The following is a 24,618-nucleotide window of genomic DNA, read 5'->3' on the forward strand; positions in this document are numbered from 1 at the left end:
CACTTGGAATACTAATTGGATACTCGGAAAAGCCTTTGCACATAAGTGCCTCAATTGTAGCTAAAGCTACCTCATATCTCATGACATTTCAATGCTCACTCTCGAGCTAGTCATCTTGACTCATAATTCCTAGTGACATGTCACTCGTATCCTATTCTATTCCAAATGTTCAAACGAGATTTTTCCTCGTCTATTAAGGCTTTGTCTTATCATATTTCTATTAATCACATACACATTAATATTTGTACAATTCATGTAATGATAACATTTAAATACATGTATAACATGGTATTGTTTACATACGAACTTACCTCAATACCACAAAGGTAAAAAAAAAGACGTAATTATCCATTAATCGATTTCTTTCCGTTCTAGGTCCAAATCTCGATTTTCATCATCTAAAACATCACATTCAACTTATTAAAACAATGTGCTGATCAAATTAGTCCATTGACACACTTGGGCTATTTTTACAATTTTGCCCTTATATTTTACCAAAATTACCAAATTACCCCTAGGCTCGTAAAATAATTTTTATCACATTTCTTTACTCCTTGAGTCTAGATGAACCATTTTCATAACTATAGCAACTCATAATTTCAACTATTTCACACATTTACAACTCATTTTACAACTTAGCAATCTAGCCCTTTTTAAGGTGTTTTCATGCAATTTCTTTCACAAAAGTTGTTTATTAGACAACTAGAACTCATAATCTTCCATAAAAACACAACAAACAACACATTTACTCTCATGGCAAAACCCTAGACTCTTCATCATTTTGCACAATAGTCCCTTCTTATGAAAGCTCATGCTTTAGGGGTTACAGAAATGTAAAAATCTTCAAGAAAGACATTAAAATCACTTACTTGCTAAGCCTCAAAATTGCTGAAAATATGAAGCTTTCAAAACCCATTTCTTGGCTGGAAAAATTGGTGGAGAGAAGATGAAAAAGGGATAATATCATCCTATTTTTATTTTATTACCTATTTGGTCAAAAGTCACCTAATATCCCATAAATTTTGGCTTTTTTAAAAATTTTGTCTCCCCTTGGCTGGCCACACACTTAAAAAGGGTCCAATTGCCCTTTAAAGGCCTCCAATTTTAGTTCTCTAGTCTATTAACACCTTTAGGCACTAAAATACAACTTTTACCTTTTACGCGATTTAGTCTTTTTTCGAAATTGGACTAGAAATCGCTAAAATTAACTTACCAAAATTTACATGCACTTATAAAATTATATTATAACACATAAAATAATACTAAAATAATTTTCTCTGGCCTCGGAATAGTGGTCCTGAAACCACTGTTCCGACTAGGCCCAAAATCGGTCATTACATTTCTTCCCCTTTAGGGATTTTCGTCCCTAAAATCTTAGTAGCGACTAGGTTAGTCCTCTTATTGAATTATGTCCATATAAACATTAGCTCATCAATAACAATTGTAATTCATTACTGCTTTCACATCGATCTACAAAATCACTTTCTTATCTTAAAACAAATACATAAACATTTCTACAAGTATACACATACATCTCATTTTCTTGATTTCATAAGCAATAATCACTTAATTGAATTTATACTTGCATTTCAAACACATATAAATCACATATTAACATGTATAATACATAACATCAACTCACATATTCATAACCTACATTTTCATTCATGTATAAGCTGTAACCTGGCCGAAAGTACACATATTCTCAAACATCCCAATGAATATCTTTTATAACTTTATCATATCTCAATATTCAACTTCACTCATTTCCAAAAGAAAAGTCAACTTCTACGTACCTAAACATTTAGTTCATTTAGCACATTCAACCATAGTTAACGTTACCCGTATACAGTTGATTAGGCATAAAGCTTAATATAATACACTGGCATGAGATTTATTCTAGCGCATAACTCGTATATCCAAAATTATCAGCATTCATCAAAAATTCTTACAAACTTTCGAATGTTGAAACTTAATCAAAATAATTTCTTGAACAAGATTAACAAAATAGTGTTCATTCAGCAATAGCATATATAACTTCATATACCGAGAATCTCATAGACTAAATCCATAACACATTTTCAACTAAGCACTTAAGTGTACATATAACGTAAATCCATTCCTTAACAACATATCCACCATTTTTTTTTACGTATCCACTTATAACAAAATTACAGCCGAAATAATAATCAATCGTCAATTTATATCTATTAATCCCCAATTCAAACTCAAATACCGAATATCAGTATCTAATTAAAATTCAACATCTAACTTCAATTCTACTTCCTAACATTTGTCAATTTAAAGAGCGTCGTACTTGTCTGAGTATGTCGTTTACTTAAAGCCATAGTCCAACCATGTTCTTACATGTTATCACATATCGAGTCGATGCCATGTCCTAGACATGGTCTTACACAACATCTCAAATCAATGCCTTCGTCCCAGATGAGGTCTTACATGAATCTCATTTCACACACTTAGTGCCCACTGACCGATCTCGCACACATAGTGCTCGGTTGAAGAACTCGCACACACAGTGCCTCAATTACCGATCTCGCACACATAGTGCTCGGTTAAAGGAATTCGCACACACAGTGCCTCAATTACTGATCTCGCACACATAGTGCTCGGTTAAAGGAATTTGCACACACAGTGCCTCTAATCATTCGCACACATAATGCCCATATTCATTCGTTATTACACATTGAAATGACTTAACCAAGTCTATAAAACATCATATATGTACACTTTAAACGTATTCTTTCATTTAACTTTGAATTCATATAGTAATGAACACTTAAACCTTGCTCGAATCACCGGCATTAAGCCTGCTAGGCACGAAGACCTGAATACACATCACCGGCACGAAGCCTGCTAGGCACGAAAGCCTGAATACACATCACTGACACAAAGCCTGCTAGGCAAGAAGGCCCAAATACATATCACCGGCACGAAGGCCCAAATACACATCATCGGCACGAAGCCTGCTAGGCACGAAGTGTAACACCCCGAACCCGAGACCGTCGCCGGAGTCGAACGCGAGGTGTCAACAGGCTTCAAACCACTTATTGAGAAGTTCCAGACAAGCTGCCAATCTGTGTGCTAGTCGCTTCAAAAATCATAACTTGAGTTTTACAACTCGAAAATCAGCTTTGTAATTTTTTTCTAAAACTAGACTCATATTCCCATCTACATATTTTTTCTAGAATTTTGGTCAAGCCAATTAGTACAGTTTATTAGTTAAACTCTCCCATGTTACAGGGCCGACTACACTGACCTTCATGCGTTATAACTCGAATAACTCCCTGTGCAGGACTTCAATACTGGTGCCGTTTGTTTCTATAGAAACTAGACTCAAGGAGGAATTTATACATATATGGTATGACTCCTAATTATTTCTGGTTAATTTATAATGAATTTTCAAAGTCGGAACAGGGAATCCAGAAACCGTTCTGGCCCTGTTTCACTAAAACCCAAATATCTCTTAACATACAACTCATATAACCGTTTCGTTTCCTCCATATGAAAATAGATTCATCAAGGCTCATTTACATAATTTATTCACTATTTAATTCCATTCCTACTATTTTTAGTGATTTTCACATCCACGTCACTGTTGCTGCCAGCATCATTTTCTAGGGTAGACTTTCTCATCGACACATAGCTTCTATGATTCAACCACCCTTTTTCATATATGATCCAAAATATAAGCATGATGACCCATTCTAATGGCTGGTCATTGCCAAACACTTCCATGCCTCTTAATGATCATATACATACCAAAAGATTATAACATTATGCTCAAAACATTTATAAGCCATTTTCGCATGGCTATTCAATATTTTACATACCAAGTTCAAACAAAACATAATAGCCTATACATGCGAAATGTTTTCTTAAACCATCTAAGAAGAAAATACCAAAAAGTCGCTAGACGGTGTGATGACTTCGATGACAGTCCCGAGCACGCAAAATGGATCAAGAACCTAAATAAACAACAAATAAGCACACCAAATGAGTACGTAACTCGATGAAGTCGTAAGCACTACTCTACCATCAACAATAACAATCATAAGTGAATAATCAAATAATACAAAATAGATGTTTCCAGCCATAACAAACTATACTGCAATTTCTAAACTTTTTGGTTCGATCTCATGCCCAATCCTTCAACCAAATCAAACGCCAAGTCAGCCCAATCGATTTGGATCCGTTTCCTCAAGTTGGAACAACAATGCACTAGATAATTTTATGCGTACACCGTACAATCCCAATTTCGATGTTTAGTTAGTAACTCAATCACTTACCTCGTTCATGCACAATTTATTTCCACAACCGAATGTGGCACACATAGTGCTTATTATGTTCGCACACATAGAGCTATAGCAAATCGCACACGTAGTGCTATAGTAAATCGCACACTTAGTGCCATAGTAAATCGCACACTTAGTGCCATAGTAAATCGCACACATAGTGCCATAGTGAATCGCACACATAGTGCCATAGTGAATCGCACACATAGTGCCATAGTGAATCGCACACATAGTGCATTTGAGATAGCCTCATGCCTCAACCTTTCAATCGGCACACATAGTGCCACATAGTCTTTGCACACATTGTGCCTTATGTCAATTCATCATGGTAAAGCAATTTACTAAATTCAAATTGTACATATAATCATATTAATAAGTAGGAGAATCACTCCGAAAAATATCTATCCAAGGAGTTCTCACAACAAGTGCTTAAAGACTTACCTTGTGTTGAGTATAACGGTTCCGACCCGGCTACTCGATGTCCTTGGCTTTGCCCTTGCTTGTTTCTCCTTCTTTAACTTCTCGGGCTTAATAGATAAATAGACTAGTTTAATCATCTTGCTATACATTTATAGTTTCAATTACACATGCATATGTATATTTGTAGATTCGGCAACCTCTCTTACTAATTACTCATTTAGTAGTTTATACACATGATTAAAGGTAACATCATGAATGGGCATACTTATATATATATATATATATATATATATATATATATACATACCCGATTGTGCTCAAAACAATTTGACTCAACCTCACCTATGTACTCCCTTTGATGGCCGAATATGTATATATGTATAGTGTCATCTATAACATCATCTAAACACCTAAATTCTTCTAATGCACACTTGACCAACCCCCTTTTTTTCTTTTTTTTCCAATCTAGCATAGCTTCACCTCCAACAAAAAGACTAACATCTTCATTTTCATGCTAACATAACAAGCAACTTAGTTCATCCACACAACTAACATGTCAATAGCATCAAGGTATCTACTAAATTTTTTTTTGTCAAATCCCAACTCTCCAACAACCCTAAATCCCACCATGGGTTAGATAGAATTCAAACTAACAACCAACAATACACATGAATTTAAAGGAATAACTCCAACATACCTCAACTTGGATACTAGTATGGCCGACTTCTCCAAAGCTTTTTCTCTTTTCCTTTCACTTGGTTTTTCGGCTAAGAGGTAGCAAAGATGAATACCTTTTTTTTTTTGTTCATTTTCCTATCATTAATCTTTATTTCCTCTATTTTAATATCTTACCAACATTAAATAATTATAACAACATGATCTTGGAAAGATGAAGCCATGCTTGGCCGGCCACTCAACTTAGTTTGGGGCATTTTGACATGCAAACCCAACTTTTCATAATTCCATACTATTTGGTCCTCACTTATTTACCTATCAAATTTTCTAAGTCTCTCAACTAAATCCTTTCGAGCAAGATTCACATTCCTAAGATAAAAATTGAATCACCGAATTTTTATACTAGTACTACGACACATATAAGGTATGCAAATAAAATTTTAACTAAATTTTATGACTCGGTTTTGTGGTCCCGAAACCACATCCCGACTAGGGTCAAATTTTGGGCTGTTACAATTCTCCCCCACTTACGAAATTTTCGTCCCCGAAAATCTTACCGGTAAATAAGTTTGGGTAACGCTCTTTCATAGAGTTCTCGGGTTCCCAAGTGGCTTCTTCCATCCCGTGTCTGAGCCATAACACTTTTACTAATGGAACCCTTTTGTTTCGCAACTCCTTCATTTCCCGAGCTAGGATACGAATCAGTTCTTCTTCATAACTCATATTGGCTTGAATCTCAACCTCTGATGGACTAATTACGTGGGACAGATCAGATCTATAGCGTCGAAGCATCGAAACATGAAATACGTCGTGAATCTTTTCAAGTTCAGGGGGCAAAATCGACGATCACGCAATCGACCGACTCGTTCGGATATCTCATATGGCCCGATGAACCTCGGACTCAATTTGCCCTTGCGCCCAAATCGAGTATCTTTTTCCAAGCGAAACTTTAAGAAACACTTTATCTCCCACCTGATACTCAAGGTCTTTTCGTTTCAGATCCGCGTACGACTTCTGACGATCGGAGGCTATTTTCAGATTTTCACGGATTACTCTTACTTTCTGTTCAGCATCTTTAATCAAATCCACTCCGAAAATTTTGCTCTCACCGAGCTCTGTCCAAAACAAGGGTGTACGGCATTTACGCCCGTACAAGGCCTCGTAAGGCGCCATCTTAATACTTGATTGGAAACTATTGTTGTGTTTAATTCAATCAAAGGTAAATACCGTTCCCATGAACCACCGAACTCGAGGATGCAACATCTCAACATATCCTCAAGTATCCGAATTATTCGCTCGGATTGACCATCGGTTTGGGGGTGAAAGGCGGTCTTTGAAATGCAACTTGGTACCCAAAGCTTCTTGCAATTTCTTCCAAAATCGCGAGGTGAACCTCGGATCTCTATCGACACAATGTAAATCGGTACCCGTGTAATCTCACAATCGAAAACGTACAATTCAGCTAATTTATCCAATGAAAATCCAGACGCACGGGGATAAAGTGAGCCGACTTAGTCGGTCTATCAACAACAACCCAAATCGCATCCTTCTTACTAGTCGACAACGGCGGCCGGACCTAAAGTCCATTGTGACTCGATCCCATTTCCACTCGGGTATCATGATCGGTTGAAGTAACCACGAAGGCACTTGATGTTCCGCTTTCACTTGTTGACATATTAAACATCTCGAAACAAAGTCGGAGATGTCTCGTTTCATATCATGCCACCAAAACCGACGTTTCAAATTGTTGTACATCTTCGTACTCCCCGGGTGGATTGCCATTCGGCTACAATGGGCTTCATTCAGAATTATAGAAATAAGTTCAATTCTTTGGAACACACGACGACTTCGAACCTCAAACAATCGTCATCATCAATTTGAAACTCGATTCCTTGTTCGAACACACTCAAATTTCGCTTTTGCAAGCAACTCCTCATCAACTTTCTCGAGCTTCCGAATTTGATGAGCCAACAATGGTTTGGCCTTTAATTGGCTACTAACACATTGTCGGGTAGGATAGACAAGTGTACATTCATCGCTCAGAAAAGCAAGCGGTGATTTCGGCTTAAGGCATCCGCAACCACATTAGCCTTTCCGGGTGATAATCAATGACGAGCTCATAATCTTTTAACAATTCGAGCCATCGTCTTTGTCGCAGATTTAAGTCTCTTTGAGTCATCAAATATTTGAGACTTTTGTGATCCGAATACACCGCACTTCTCACCAAATAAGTAATGTCGCCATATCTTTAAAGCGAATACGATGGCCGCCAATTCGAGATCATGGGTTGGATAATTTTTCTCATGTGGCTTTAATTGTCTCGACGCATAGGCCACAACTCGACCTTCTTGCATCAATACGCAACCCAACCCAAGTAGGGAGGCATCACTATAGATGACAAACTCTTTGCCGATTCGGGTCAGTACTAGAACCGGAGCTTTCGTCAAATGAGTTTTCAGTTGGTCGAAACTTTTCGACACTTTTCCGTCCATTCAAACTTGACATCTTTCTCAAGCGGTTTTGTCATGGGTGTGGCTATCATCGAGAATCCTTTTACAAACCGTCGGTAATGTAAGCAAGTCCCAAAAAGCTCCGAACCTCGAAATATTTCTTGGAGGCTTCCGCTTAAGTATGGCTGAAATTTTGCTCGGGTCGACTCGAATACCCGATCTGAGATACCACATGACCCAAGAAACTAACCTCTCTTAACCGAATTCACACTTGTTGAACTTAGCATATAACCGCTTATCCCGTAAAATTTGCAACACTAATCTCGGTGTTCAGTGTTCGTTCTCATTTTGTGAATAGACCAAAATGTCATCAATGAAGACAACTACGAACCGATCCAAATATGGGCTGAAGATCCGATTCATCAAATCCATAAATACCGCAGGGGTATTAGTAAGCCCAAACGGCATCACTAGGAACTCGTAGTGACCATATCTCGTTCTGAAGGCAGTCTTGGGTATGTCCGAATCTCGAATTCGTAAATGGCGATAATAGCCCGATCTCAAATCTATTTTCGAAAACACCGAGGCTCCCTTCAGTTGATCGAACAAATCATCGATCTGTGATAACGGATATTTGTTCTTTATCGCCGCTTTATTAAGTCGACGATAGTCGATCTGCAACCTCATGGTTCCATCCTTCTTTTCACAAACAACACCGGCGCGCCCAGGCGAAAAACTTCGGCGAGCAAATCCTCTATCCACCAATTCTTGCAATCGAGCTTTCAACTCCTTTAATTCCGTTGGTGCCATACGATACGGAGCTATCGAAATTGAGTCGTACGGTACCAATTCGATGCTAAACTCTATTTCGAACAGGTGGCAAACCCGCAATTCTTCGGGAAAACATCCGGTATTCACAAACCAGCAGCACAGATTCGGGTTTCTTTTCGACTCCTTGTCATCGAGTACATACGCAAGGTGCGCTTCGTACCCTTTTCTTACATATTTCGGGCCAACATTGCGATATTACGGTGGCAACCCTTTAAGTCCGTAGACTCAACTCGAATTATCTCGTTATTCGCGCACCTCGATCGATAGTCTTGCCTTTGCAATTTACAACCGCATCGTGCATGGTCAACCAATCCAACCCAAGAATAACGTCGAATTAGTCGAGCGGCAAAAGCATCAAGTCCGCCGGAAAACAAGAACCTCGAAACACTAGGGGACTTTTCTTACACACTTTGTTGACAAGCACGTAATGACCCAAGGGTTTGACACCGAATTACAAACTCGAGAGACTCAATAGGCAAAGTCTTCTTTGGATGCTAAGGTTTCGCATATATAAGAATGAGTAGAACCGGGGTCAATCAAAGCAATCACATTAGTATCGAAAAGAGTGAAAGTACCGGTGATAACGTCGAGGAGGATGCCTCCTCTCGTCTTGCTGGATGGCATATGCTCTAGCAGAGCCTGGTCTCGAGATCGAACAGCCGTGTCGGTAGCCCCCTCGACTACCACCCCTACCCCTGAAATTCTTGGTGGTCTACCTCTAGTGTCATTCCACTAGGTCTCGACCTTGCATCCTATTCTTCTCATCAAGCTCAGTGCAATCTCTAATGAGGTGGTCCTTGAACCGCATCCGTAACAAGCCTTATTGGTAGACTTACCCCAACATTCACCTATGTGTCTTCTCCCACATTGGGAGCATTCAGGAGTTTCTCTTGACGGTTATTGCCCACACTAGCTACCGAAGTAGCTCTCGAGTCCGTCAATGGTCGTGGTCTAATGGAAATCCCTTGATCGTCCTCGATCTATTGGTGTCCTCCACGAATTTCTTTACTGCCGAGAACGGAGCTTTACCCGTCGATCTTTTGTGATAGTCTCTAGCTTCAAATTCAGCCTTCTTCTTCTCCTTTCCAAGTTCCTCCGCCTTGCAGGCTCGTTCAACTAGTGTTACGAATTCTTTTATCTCCAAAATACCCACTAGTAGTCTTAGATCTTCATTCAATCCTTCTTCAAACCTCTTGCACATAGCAACCTCATCAGCCACACACTCCCGGGCATACCGATCGAGTCTTACGAACTCATGTTCGATTCGAGATCTTGTCATGCGGCCTTGCTTGAGTTCGAGAATTCCTTACGCTTTTGATCGATGAACTGTTGACTAATATATTTCTTTGAAACTCCGTTTGAAAGAAATCCCAAGTAACTCGTTCGTTTGGGACTATAGAAATCAAGGTCCTCCACCAATAGTAGGCTGAGTCCCGCAACAAGGATATAGCACACTTTAGACATTCATCGGGTGTGCATGACAGTTCATCAAACACCGAATGGTGTTGTCAAGCGAACTTCGGCCCTTCGGCATCATCGATAATTACGGCCTGAACTCTTCAGCCCGCTTCCTAATTAAATCTACTGGTGGCTTACTCAGCCTCACGGTCGATGGATGGCATTACGGGCTCTTGGGGTGGATTATTCAAATTCGGGAATTGTTGGACAGCCGGATTGGTTCGGGCATATTGCGCGACCCACTCATTCATCATGGTAAAGAAGGCTTGTTTAGCCCCCTCACCTTGATTATTCGCAGATGATCGAGGTTCAACAGTGGCGTCCTTGTGCAGAGCAGCCACTACACTTTCAACGTCATCTGCCAAGGTTCTCTCTACATCGGGATCCATTTACTAATCAAAACAACAAAAAAAAAAAAAACATTTTAACCGTCAGAAGTCATCACACATTTAAACATTAACATTAAGGCATGTATAGCTAGACTCATACGTGCCATGGTAGTCCTAGAACCGACTAAACCATGGCTCTGATACCAATAAAATTGTAACACCCTGAACCCGAGACCGTCGCCGGAGTCGAACGCGAGGTGTCAACAGGCTTCAAACCACTTATTGAGAAGTTCCAGACAAGCTGCCAATCTGTGTGCTAGTCGCTTCAAAAATCATAACTTGAGTTTTACAACTCGAAAATCAGCTTTGTAATTTTTTTATAAAACTAGACTCATATTCCCATCTACATATTTTTTTCTAGAATTTTTGGTCAAGCCAATTAGTACAGTTTATTAGTTAAACTCTCCCATGTTACAGGGGCCGACTACACTGACCTTCATGCGTTATAACTCGAATAACTCCCTGTGCAGGACTTCAATACTGGTGCCGTTTGTTTCTATAGAAACTAGACTCAAGGAGGAATTTATACATATATGGTATGACTCCTAATTATTTCTGGTTAATTTATAATGAATTTTCAAAGTCGGAACAGGGAATCCAGAAACCGTTCTGGCCCTGTTTCACTAAAACCCAAATATCTCTTAACATACAACTCATATAACCGTTTCGTTTCCTCCATATGAAAATAGATTCATCAAGGTTCATTTACATAATTTATTCACTATTTAATTCCATTCCTACTATTTTTAGTGATTTTTCACATCCACGTCACTGTTGCTGCCAGCATCATTTTCTAGGGTAGACTTTCTCATCTGACACATAGCTTCTATGATTCAACCACCCCTTTTTCATATATGATCCAAAATATAAGCATGATGACCCATTCTAATGGCTGGTCATTGCCAAACACTTCCATGCCTCTTAATGATCATATACATACCAAAAGATTATAACATTATGCTCAAAACATTTATAAGCCATTTTCGCATGGCTATTCAATATTTTACATACCAAGTTCAAACAAAACATAATAGCCTATACATGCCGAAATGTTTTCTTAAACCATCTAAGAAGAAAATACCAAAAAGTCGCTAGACGGTGTGATGACTTCGATGACAGTCCCGAGCACGCAAAATGGATCAAGAACCTAAATAAACAACAAATAAGCACACCAAATGAGTACGTAACTCAGTAAGTCGTAAGCACTACTCTACCATCAACAATAACAATCATAAGTGAATAATCAAATAATACAAAATAGATGTTTCCAGCCATAACAAACTATACTGCAATTTCTAAACTTTTTGGTTCGATCTCATGCCCAATCCTTCAACCAAATCAAACGCCAAGTCAGCCCAATCGATTTGGATCCGTTTCCTCAAGTTGGAACAACAATGCACTAGATAATTTTATGCGTACACCGTACAATCCCAATTTCGATGTTTAGTTAGTAACTCAATCACTTACCTCGTTCATGCACAATTTATTTCCACAACCGAATGTGGCACACATAGTGCTTATTATGTTCGCACACATAGAGCTATAGCAAATCGCACACGTAGTGCTATAGTAAATCGCACACTTAGTGCCATAGTAAATCGCACACTTAGTGCCATAGTAAATCGCACACATAGTGCCATAGTGAATCGCACACATAGTGCCATAGTGAATCGCACACATAGTGCCATAGTGAATCGCACACATAGTGCATTTGAGATAGCCTCATGCCTCAACCTTTCAATCGGCACACATAGTGCCACATAGTCTTTGCACACATTGTGCCTTATGTCAATTCATCATGGTAAAGCAATTTACTAAATTCAAATTGTACATATAATCATATTAATAAGTAGGAGAATCACTCAAAAAATATCTATCCAAGGAGTTCTCACAACAAGTGCTTAAAGACTTACCTTGTGTTGAGTATAACGGTTCCGACCCGGCTACTCGATGTCCTTGGCTTTGCCCTTGCTTGTTTCTCCTTCTTTAACTTCTCGGGCTTAATAGATAAATAGACTAGTTTAATCATCTTGCTATACATTTATAGTTTCAATTACACATGCATATGTATATTTGTAGATTCGGCAACCTCTCTTACTAATTACTCATTTAGTAGTTTATACACATGATTAAAGGTAACATCATGAATGGGCATACTTATATATATATATATATATATATATATATATATACATACCCGATTGTGCTCAAAACAATTTGACTCAACCTCACCTATGTACTCCCTTTGATGGCCGAATATGTATATATGTATAGTGTCATCTATAACATCATCTAAACACCTAAATTCTTCTAATGCACACTTGACCAACCCCCTTTTTTTCTTTTTCTTCCAATCTAGCATAGCTTCACCTCCAACAAAAAGACTAACATCTTCATTTTCATGCTAACATAACAAGCAACTTAGTTCATCCACACAACTAACATGTCAATAGCATCAAGGTATCTACTAAATTTTTTTTTGTCAAATCCCAACTCTCCAACAACCCCAAATCCCACCATGGGTTAGATAGAATTCAAACTAACAACCAACAATACACATGAATTTAAAGGAATAACTCCAACATACCTCAACTTGGATACTAGTATGGCCGACTTCTCCAAAGCTTTTTCTCTTTTCCTTTCACTTGGTTTTTCGGCTAAGAGGTAGCAAAGATGAATACCTTTTTTTTTTTGTTCATTTTCCTATCATTAATCTTTATTTCCTCTATTTTAATATCTTACCAACATTAAATAATTATAACAACATGATCTTGGAAAGATGAAGCCATGCTTGGCGGCCACTCAACTTAGTTTGGGGCATTTTGACATGCAAACCCAACTTTTCATAATTCCATACTATTTGGTCCTCACTTATTTACCTATCAAATTTTCTAAGTCTCTCAACTAAATCCTTTCGAGCAAGATTCACATTCCTAAGATAAAAATTGAATCACCGAATTTTTATACTAGTACTACCACACATATAAGGTATGCAAATAAAATTTTAACTAAATTTTATGACTCGGTTTTGTGGTCCCGAAACCACATCCCGACTAGGGTCAAATTTTGGGTGTTACACGGGCGAATACACATCATCGACACGAAGCACGCTGAAACACGAAGGCTCGAATACACATCACCCAAGACGAAGCTCGCTAGGCACGAAGGCGAATACACATTATCGACACGAAGCACGCTAGCACGAAGGCGAATACACATCACCAAAGACGAAGCACGCTAGAAACACGAAGGCGAATACACATCACCGAGATTCATGTATATTTATTCACATTTTAATACATTTCATATAGCATATCATATTTGTAATTCACTTACTTCGTTTCAATATATACATATCATATACACCTTGACATTATATCATAGATATCATTTACATGTAGGCTCATTCCAAATACATTATTTTCTCTTCAAAGTTCTCATTCACATATTTAAAACATAACATCATATATAACATTAACAAAGCATAAACTACACAAGAATTCCATCTCTAATAGATGACATATATATGTATATATTTCACCCATTTACATAAAATCCTGAACCAAAATATAACTTCTCATGCATACAATATACATCACTATTATCCTAATATACTTTTCCATATTTATTTCATAACAAATTCAGCAAAATTACTTTGCATTTCAATACTTCAAATGTATATCATACTTCTATTCATACCTTTCTCAATTTTGACACATCATAAGCATGTTTCAATCCTCTCAATACCATCTGCTACAGCTTGATCGAGATTGGAATTCATTATATTACGAAAAACACATTTTAACTGTCAGAAATCATCACACTATCATTTTATCACTTTATGGCATGTATAGCTAGACTCACACGTGCTATGTTAGTCATAGAATCGACTAAAGCGTAGCTCTGATACCACTAAATGTAACACCTCTCGCCCGCATCCGACGCCGGGACGGGGTTCGAGGTGCTACCTAACTTTTACTAACACTTCTATACTAAACAGGGCCATGAAATCTCAAATAATTAAAATGAATTTATAATCCCATAATCAAAATAGGCCAACACACATGGTCAAAGCCATATCACATACTCTAATATTTAAACTCCTATACATGCCATAGACTCAAAGTACTTGAAATCGCTACACCAATAGCGTTAGCTTGACAGTGTGATAATATCTCCGACGAACTCTAACCCGAACAAACCTGGAAACCCTAGAGAACATGGAAAAGAAGGGGGTAAGCTTTCGCTTAGTAAGTTCATATGAAAACAATAAGCAACTCATTAACTTGTTTTATCAATGTTTACAACCCTAGAGAGCCGTTGGGTATGCTCCTTTGCTCGTGCTGAGGCAATACAGATCAAGAAAGTTCATAACGGCAACGCATGGGCTAGCTCAATGTGAATTTTCGTATGGATGAGATAACTACAAGAAAATGATTAAGGAGATTTCTAATGCTTGGAATCAGACTCCCCGGATGAAAAGAGTTGCTGTAGGTCTGATAATGACCCCCGAATATGATGCGTGGTAGAGTAGAAGAATCTATGATAATATCCCTAGGCTAAGACAAAAAGGCGCTCGACCGATGGAAGAATACCTGTAAATAGTCCCCTCTGAGCTAGAAATCATAAAACAGGACTTCAAAAGCAGAAATTCAGAATTAGGAAAAAAGATAGAGCAATTGGAGGAGGAAAAAATACATTTGAGGTTAGAGGCTGATGTTCAAAAACTCGAGGCTGATAAATTAAGAAAGGGAAAGAGGAACGTCGAGGAGGATTTGGACAACTTAAAAGCCTATTACAAATACTGCGTATGTCGATAAGAACTGTCGGGTTGGAAAAGACGCCAGAACAGTGGAAATAAGAAATCTAAGAGGAAAATACAAGAGTCGATCAGTGTGAGAAGAGGTTCCATGATACTCGAGCACGAGAAAATGCTTTAAAAAAGAGCTTGGTTGAAAGCCAAAATGTGAAGGAGATTTAGGAGCTCGGGTAGCGGAGTTAGAAAAAGCACTATATCAGTATCGTGGTCGTAACTCTGACATTGAATTAAGAGCCAGCCTGAGCGAGATCGAAGATTTAAAAGGAAAATTAGAAGGACTCGAAACTGCGCTACAGAACTGTGAACTTCAAAATGAATTCCTTAAGTTAAATAATGAGCAGCAGAAAGAGCAGCTTCGTCGATCGCAAGACTAGGTCAGGGATAGGGATTACATTATGGGTGAGGCTGTGGCTCAGATACGAATGGTGGTCGATCATTTATAGACCTTAACAGTTCAGGTTGACATGCTAAGTGTGAAATACGAGTTAGAGTCGGACTGGGGTCGAGAGCTGACTTGGCTTCTTAAGAGAATTAAAACTTTGAGCATCAGGGCAAAGCCGTTTATATAATTTGTTTTATATAAAGGATTTTTTTTTCTAATAAAGTTATTCTAAATGGAATTGGATCAGAATCGACGCCTTTTTAGTTTTGCATTCATCTCATGCATTTGCATTATATCACATCATGTACATTAAATTTCACAAAAGTACCCTAATTAATTAAAAATCGTATTTTAGTTACCCTGGAAAATCACTATTACACATAAAGAAAAACCAAAGCTATGGATAAAAGGTTAGAAAAACTGGAACAAATGCAGAAGAAAATGCAGACTCAGCTACAAGTACAGGTGCAAGAACAATGGGCCAAAATCCAACGGGATATGAGGGATCAGATGCTAGAATCTCAAAGGAATATGATGAACTAATTGACCTAGTTACTGATTAGAGGGCCAGAAAAAGGGAAAAGCCCCATGATCAATACTGGGGACGACAGCGAGGACCTTGCTTACCCTCTAGGTTTTACCCTAACGAATACCCAAGTACCACCACAAAGGGTGTCTATCAATGTCAGATCCCAATGTCAGACTGGTAATTCTACACTGATAAATTTCCCGACGGGCTCGAGTTCCAACCCTGAAGACAATTGGGCAAATATTGTAGTTCCTGACCTCGATGATGCAGCGGAAGTGGGAAGAGTAGGAGCGGAACTCCCAAAGTAACAAGAAGACCGATGCAAATGACTGGAGGAGAAATTCAAAGCGTTGGAAAGCGCTGATTATAATTGTGGAGTGGATACTAAAGAGTTCAGCCTGGTCCCAGATTTGATACTCCCTCTAAAGTTCAAAATACTAGAGTTTGAAAAATATAATGGGACCAGCTTCTCTGAAGCTCACATTATAATATTTTGTCGAAGGATGACAGGATATGTCAACAACAATCAGTTTAATTCACTATTTCCAGGATAGCTTGACTGGGGCTGCGGCCAAATGGTATAATCAGCTGAATCGTGCCCAAGTTAAATCATGGAAGGATTTAGCACAGGCCTTCATGAAGCAATATGGTCATGTGACGGATGTAGCACCTAATAGGATCACGTTACAGAATATGGAGAAAAAGTCGAGTGAAAGTTTCAGGCAATATGCTCAGAGGTGGAGGGAAGTTGCTACACAAGTCCAACCGCCACTGCTGGAAAAAGAAACAACCATGCTTTGCATTAATATCTTGAAAGTACCTTTAATTAATCACATGTTGGGAAGTGCAACTAAGAGTTTCGCGGATATAGTGATGTCCGAGGAAATGATAAAGAATACGATAAGGTGTGGAAAGATAGAGGCTGAGGAAAGCACCAAGAGGTCGGCCCCGAAGAAAAGAGAAAATGAAGTTAGCAATGTGAGTACAAGTTATGCAAAACCAATCACAGTAAACCAACCGAGAATGGTAGCCTCGGGCCAGCAAGCCTCGCCAAGACAAGAGGCCAATACAAGGTAAAACACGGAGAAGCTCTAGTTTACTCTCATTTCAATAACGTATCGGGAGTTATACAAAAATCTATTTGATGCACACGTTGTATCCCCTTTCTACTTAAAACTGATGCAACCCCCATACCCCAAGTGGTACGATGCAAGCGCTCAATGTGAATACCATGCGAGAATCACGAGACACTCGATAGAGAATTGTACCTCTTTCAAAAGGTTAGTCAAAAGGCTTATCAAAATAGGTGTTGTAAAATTTGATGATGTACATGATATAGGAAATCCACTACCCAATCATACCGATAATAGGGTAAATGCGATAGTCGAGAATCTGGGGAGGAGAATCAAGTTGAATGTTACAGAAGTAAAAACCCCATTGAGAGAGGTTTGGGGGAAAATAGTGGAAAGAGGGTTAATCATACAAAACTTGGGGAGCAAATCTCAAGAAATGAAGAACTATTGTGAGTTCCATAGGGAGGAGGATCATGAGATTCAAAGATGCAGTGAATTCAGGGCCCTGGTGCAGGGTCTAATGGACAACAAGGAGCTAGAGTTCTTTGAATTCACTGAAAGAGAGGACGTGTGCACCTCAGGAAGAGGGTCGATAGAGAAGGTCTGTGAGGCTAGTCGCCCTGTAATGATCATCTCACGATCAAGAATCAATGAAGCTGGAGCAGAAATGGCACCAAGAGTTGTAATTCAGAAACCCGTGGCTTTTCCTTATAAGGACAGCAAAAGGGTGACCTAAAATTATAACTGTAATATGACAGCCCCGAGAGAGAAAAGTCTGGACATCACGCCAAACACAAAAGTGGAACCTGTAAAAGGGAAATCCTTGATGATTGAACAAGGGGGAGAAAGGTTAGAACTACTGGTTAATGAACCGATAATGGAGAATGAAGCCAAGGAGTTTTTGAAGTTCCTAAAACACAGTGAGTATAGTGTTGTGGAACAATTAACAAGCAGTCAGCACGTATATCAGTATTGGCATTACTCTTAAGCTCGGAGGTACACCGTAATGCTAATAAAGGTGTTGAACGAAACCTATATCGCTGATAACATTTCTGTAAACAAGCTAGACTGTCTTATCAGAAACATAAGCGCCGACAACTTCATCTCTTTCAGTGACGATGAAATACCACCAGGGGGTATTGGATCCACCAAGGCTCTGTACATCACCACCTGCTGCAATGGGTATACATTACCGGGAGTACTAATTGACAATGGATAGGCACTGAATGTCTTACCCCTGCCCACATTGAATAGGTTGCCTATAGACAGCTCTCAAATGAAGGCATGCCAGAACATAGTAAGGACATTCGACGGCACCAAAAGAAAAGTAATGGGAAGGTTTGAGGTACCTCTTCTGATCCGACCAAACACATACGAGGTAGACTTCCTAGTGATAGACATCAGGCCTTCTTATAATTATTTATTGGGGAGACCTTGGATTCATTCAGCAGAGGCAGTACCATCATCACTACACCAAAAGCTAAAATTGGTAACAGAAGGCCGGTTGATAACGATAAACACGGAAGATGACATTAGTGCATCCGTTACCAGTGATACGCCATACGTAGAAAATGATAGTGAAGCAATAGAATGTTCTTTCCAGTTGTTGGAATTTGTAAATGCAACCTTCATCATCGAAAGAGACAAGATTCCAATGCCCAAAATATCCGAGGTTACAAGGATGAGCCTACAACTAACGGTAGGAAAAAGAGCATTGCCTCGAAAGAGACTCGGGAAATACCTCCATGGATAGGTCGAAGTGCCAATCTTGGCTGACAAGCGGGATCATTTTAGCTTGAGCGCCAAACAGAGGAAGAAAGAGCTGGAGAGGAGGCAAGAGAGACGAAGGGCACGATTGAGTGGGGCAGAGGTCAAGTGGGAATCAATGACTTTTCCCTATATATCCAATATGTTCATGTTAGGAGGAGTTATTCATCTTGAACGAAATGTGACAAGTAAAGAGTCCAATGAAGATTTGATGGGAAATCTGAGCATCAACGTTATATCTGAAGAGAAATTGATGGAAGGAGACTTAGCAAGCATTCGTCCTTGTGAGTTTAGAAGTGTTCTGAACAACTGGACTGTGGAAGAAATTCCTATAGTTTTTAGGGCTAATACAGAGTAATGTTCAAAACACACTTGTTGCTTTAAAGCCTAGAAACAATAAGAATCTTTTGTGAAATGGGCTCATGTTCAAAACGTCTTTATTTCAATAAAAATACATTTTTACGTCTCATTATGAGCAAATATTTCTTTTATCCTGAGCAAATATTCTTTTATTCTTGCATTTCATTATAATCATGCCGTACAAATGAGTTGTTCTTAGATCTATTTGTTTTTTTTTTAATATTCTTTTGTGCCTACAATAGGTTTCTAGATATCAATGACACGAGTGATAGTGTTATGGACCCAAAATTCCCTTTTTAGCGAGACATATGTTTAGAGGGATCTCAGGATTTTAAAGATGACAAAGACTGTGGATTATCTCCGGATTTGTTAAGGATGGTATAACGGGAAGAGAAACAGATTTTACCCCATAAAGAGACAATTGAGGGTATGACCTTAGAAGAAAGGAAAGAGGTGAAAATTATAACTTGCATAACTGAGGAAACAAGGCAAGACCTCATTAAACTACTGCAAGATTTCAAAGATATCTTCGCATGGTTATATCAAGACATGCCTGGGTTAAGCACTGATATTGCGGTGCATCGCGTCCCCATAAAAGAAAAGTGGAAGCTATTCAACAGAAGCTCCTAAAGATGAGACCCGATGTTGCAGTAAAAATAAGGGAAGAGGTCAAGAAGCAATTTGATGCTGGGTTCTTACAAGTGGTTAATTACACAGAATGGGTATCCAACGTTGTCTCCGTCCCTAAGAAATATGGAAAAGTACGGATGTGCGTAGATTACACAGACTTAAACAAGGCCAGCCCAAAGGACAACTTCCCATTGCCTCATATCGACACTTTGTTGGATAACACAGCAGGTTACTCACTGTTCTCCCTCATGGATGGTTTCTCTGGATACAATCAGATAAAGATGCATCCTGAAGGCATGGAAAAGACTACATTCATAACCCTGTGGTGAACATTTTGCTATAAGGTGATGTCATTCAGGATAAAAAATGCGGGGCAACATATCAAAGAGCCATGGTAACCTTGTTTCACGATATAAGAAATTGAGGTTTACGTCAATGATATGATCTCACAATCCCAAACAGAAAAGGAGCATGTACAAGTTTTGAGGAAATTGTTCTTAAGGCTGAGAAAGTTTCAGCTAAAGCTCAATCTAACAAAATGTACTTTCGAGACTAGGTCAGGAAAGTTGATCTGTTTCGTAGTCAGGAAAAAAGGAATTAACGACCAACCCCGACAAAGTCAGGGCTATACAAAAATTACCTCCGCCGCGCACTCAGAAGGAAGTTCAAGGTTTCCTGGGAAGAATAAATTACATCGCCCAATTCATTTCACAACTAACTGAGAAATGTGACCCCATATTTCGTCTTCTCAAGAAATACAACCTAGGTGTGTGGGATGATGAGTGCCAAAAAACCTTTGACAAGGTTAAACAATATTTGTCCAATCCTCTAGTGCTAATGCCACCTAGTCCTGATAGGCCACTGATTTTGTATTTGACAGTATTTGACAATTCAATGGGATGTGTGCTGAGCCAACATGATAAGATAGGTAGGAAAGAAAGGGTTATATACTACCTCAGTAAGAAATTCACTGAGTGTGAAATGAGATACTCGCTAATTGAGAAACTATGTTGCGCTTTGGTTTGGATAACTCAGAGATTAAGGTAGTACATATTGTACCATACGACTTAATTAATCTCGAAATTAGACCCTTTTAAGTTCATGATAGAGTCAACCGCTCTGAATGGAAGGATGACCCAATGAAAAATTCTACTATCTGAATTTGACATAGTTTATATGAACCAGAAAGTTGTGAAGGAGAGTGCAATAGCAGATTTTCTAGCCAGTAAAACTCTAGAAGATTACGAGCCTTTGAACTTTGATTTCTCTAATGAAGATCTAATGTATGTGGCAACTACCGAAGAAGAAACTCCAAAAGATCATCCTTGGAAACTAAATTTTGACGGAGCATCAAATATCGTTGGTATTGGAATTGGGGCAGTCCTGATATCCCCAAGTGGAGATCATTATCTATTCACTTGCAAATTTGATTTTGACTTCACAAACAATATGGTAGAATACGAAGTATGTATAATGGGAATCCATGCAGCCATAGAGCGCAGAATCAAGGTGCTAGAGGTGTATAGGGATTCTGTGCTGGTAATCTATCATCTCAAAGGTGAATGGGAAACAAGAAACCTAAAGTTGATCAACTATTGAAAGCTAGTTCTCAAATTAATTAAGAAGTTTGATGATATCACTTCCCGTTACCTCCAGCGAGATGAAAACCAAATGACTGGTGCCTTGGCTACATTAGCTTCTATGATCAGAGTAAATAAACGAGAGGATATGAAGCTGATAAACCATAATTTATTCATATTTTTACCCCATGCTTAACACATTTTTGGATGAATTATCCTTAGAATTGGTGAATTTGATGCTCCTAATCCTTTAATTTCATGTATTATACTTAGGTGAGCACAGGAGAGTAAAAAGAGCGAGAAATGGGCTGAAAATGGAGAAAATGGGCCAACGTAGGAAATCAACATGGCCTGGACTTCCTCACACGGGTAGACCACACGCCCGTGTCTATTTAACAGTCTCTAATACGGTTTGAAGCAATCGCACATGGGCGTGTCCCTGTCGAGCCCAAGTTTAGCCTATTCAAAAAGGGTCACTTTTGAGGGTTGAAAGCACTTTAAAGCCTATTTAAAACACCCTAGAAGAGGCACTCAAGACACACACGGAGTAGGAGGCAAGGAATTACTCGAAAAAAGCTTATTGATCCATCTCAAAAGCCGGATCCTCCTTCAAGACTGAAGATCTCCCTTCAATTCCCTTCAAGAGTTTTTGGATTTTCTTTATGTTTTGTTATCATTATTCTTCTGAGATTTTTTATTTTACAATTATGAACTAAATCCCCTAAATACCTAAGGGGAATGAAACCTAAGACGGATCTTGTTATTATTTTCTGAATTATATGATAAATATTTGACTTGTTCTTAACTATGTGTTCTTAATTCTTGCTTTAATATTCAAGGATATCGATTCAAGTATTGATGTGCTTATTTAAAGGAGCAAAAGTCCCTGTCTAAGAGTAGATCTAGCATAATTAAACAGAGTTGATTGTACGCCTAGAGATAGAGTGACATAATTTTGTCAGATTAGGGTGAAACCTAATAAAGGAATCTATAGATCGTGTGAATGCGACACTAGGGGTTTTAATTAGAAAGAGATTTCAATTAATCAACCTAGGGTTAGACGTTGCTAGTCTCTAGAGAGATAATAATATAAATTAAGGATTTCTACAGATCAAGTCAAGTGAATAAATCGTCTAATTCAGAGTCAAATGACAAGTGAAGTCTAGGTGGATTTTTCCCTTAGGTATTGTGTAAATCAATCAGTTTTTCCAAAAGTATTTCCCCAATTCTCTTCCTATGCATTCTTAGTTTAGTTAATTAGTTTAGATAAACAAACCCCTTTATTTTTAGGCTAGATAATAAAAAGAGAGTTAATACTAGTACTTTCCTTTGGGTTCGACATTCCGATCTTGCTATAAACTATACTACTGTTGGATCGGTGAGCTTGCCTTCATTGTGTAATAGTTAGCTTTTAAGAATGGTCAATTATAAAAATTATAAAACTTATTGCGATCACGAACGATCAAGTTTTTGGCACCATTGCCGGGGAACTAAGATATTAGGAACACTTAATTTTTATTACTTTAGCCATTTATTTTATTGTAATTTAAATTTTTATTTTTTGTTTTTGTTACTAAAATTTTATTTTTCTTCTGGCATGTTTTTATAGTTTATGACTAGAAGAAACCCGTCAGGACCATTACTTTTTATAGTGAAATCAACAGAACAACTCGCAAAAACCAAAGAGAAATAAGGCAAAGGTTAAAATACACAGAGGAAGAGCAAGAGGATGATAGTCACACCACAACCGAGGAGATGGCTAACGATCAAGAAAATCCACTACCTCCTGCGATTGCTGCTAATCCAATAAATCAGAATCCTGCTCCGCGCACTATGTATGATTATGCTAAACCAAATTTAACAGGAACTGAGACAAGTATAGTTAGGTCTGCTATTGCTGCAAATAATTTTCAACTGAAACCTAACATGATTAAAATGATACAACAATTTGTTCAGTTTGATGGTTTGCAAGATGAGGATCCAAACAATCATTTGGCGAATTTTCTGGAACTCTACGACACATTTAAAATCAATGGCGTTTCTGATGGTGCCATTCGCTTTCGGTTATTCCCTTTTTCATTGAGGAATAAAGCTAAACAGTGGTTGAACTCATTACCACAAAGGTCAATCACTACTTGGGAACAAATGACTGAAAAGTTTTTACTTAAATATTTTTCGCCGGCTAAAAAGACTAAGTTGAGGAATGGCATCTCTTCTTTGGTGTAGATGGATCTGGAAACGCTTTATGATGCATGGGAGAGATACAATGGCCTATTGAGGAGGTGCCCTCACCATGGATTACCCTTATGGTTGCAGGTTTAGACGTTTTACAACGGTGTGAACCCCTTAACAAGGCAACTTATCGACACAGCCGCTGATGGAACTTTGAATAACAAAATACCTGAAAAGGTTTACGAATTTATTGAAGAGATGTCACTGAATAACTATCAGTGCCAAGTCATGAGAACAAAGCCGAAAAAATCAGTCGGTGTTTTTAACATTGATTTAGTCACGATGCTCTCCTTAGGTAGAACTTTTGAATAAGAAAATTGATGGTTTACTTGGTTCTTCACAGGTTCACCCAGTAATTCAATGCGAAGCAAGTAAAGGTAGATCGAGCAATTTAGAATACCCACCCTATGGCCACAACATGGAAAACGAGTAGCTAAATTATATGGGTAATAATCCTCGACCTCAAAATAATCCTTATAGTAACACTTATAATACAGGTTAGAGGAACCACCCAAATTTTTCATGGGGAGGCCAAGGACCTTCCAGGCTTCCAACAATAACCTTACCAGCAAGAGAAAAGTCGAACCTTGAGGAGATGCTTACAAATTTTATCTTAGTGTCAGAAACACGTTTTCAAAATGCCGAGACGGCACTAAAGAATCAACAAGCGTCGATCTAAGGGCTCGAAGCTCAGATAGGCCAGCTTGCTA

The 24,618-nt window shown here is 38.5% G+C and overlaps 1 non-coding gene across 1 annotated transcript; it reads right to left on the reverse strand.

Annotated features, from left to right (window-relative positions):
• Positions 1-23,869: 23,869 nt before the first annotated feature.
• LOC128290039 (small nucleolar RNA R71) lies at positions 23,870-23,976 on the reverse strand. Its single transcript, XR_008279680.1, has one exon. It is a non-coding gene; the product is annotated as a small nucleolar RNA R71 (small nucleolar RNA).
• Between the last annotated feature and the right edge of the window lie 642 nt (positions 23,977-24,618).

The sequence above is a fragment of the Gossypium arboreum genome, chromosome 2 (assembly GCF_025698485.1).
Source record: "Gossypium arboreum isolate Shixiya-1 chromosome 2, ASM2569848v2, whole genome shotgun sequence".
Taxonomy (NCBI): Eukaryota; Viridiplantae; Streptophyta; class Magnoliopsida; order Malvales; family Malvaceae; genus Gossypium; species Gossypium arboreum.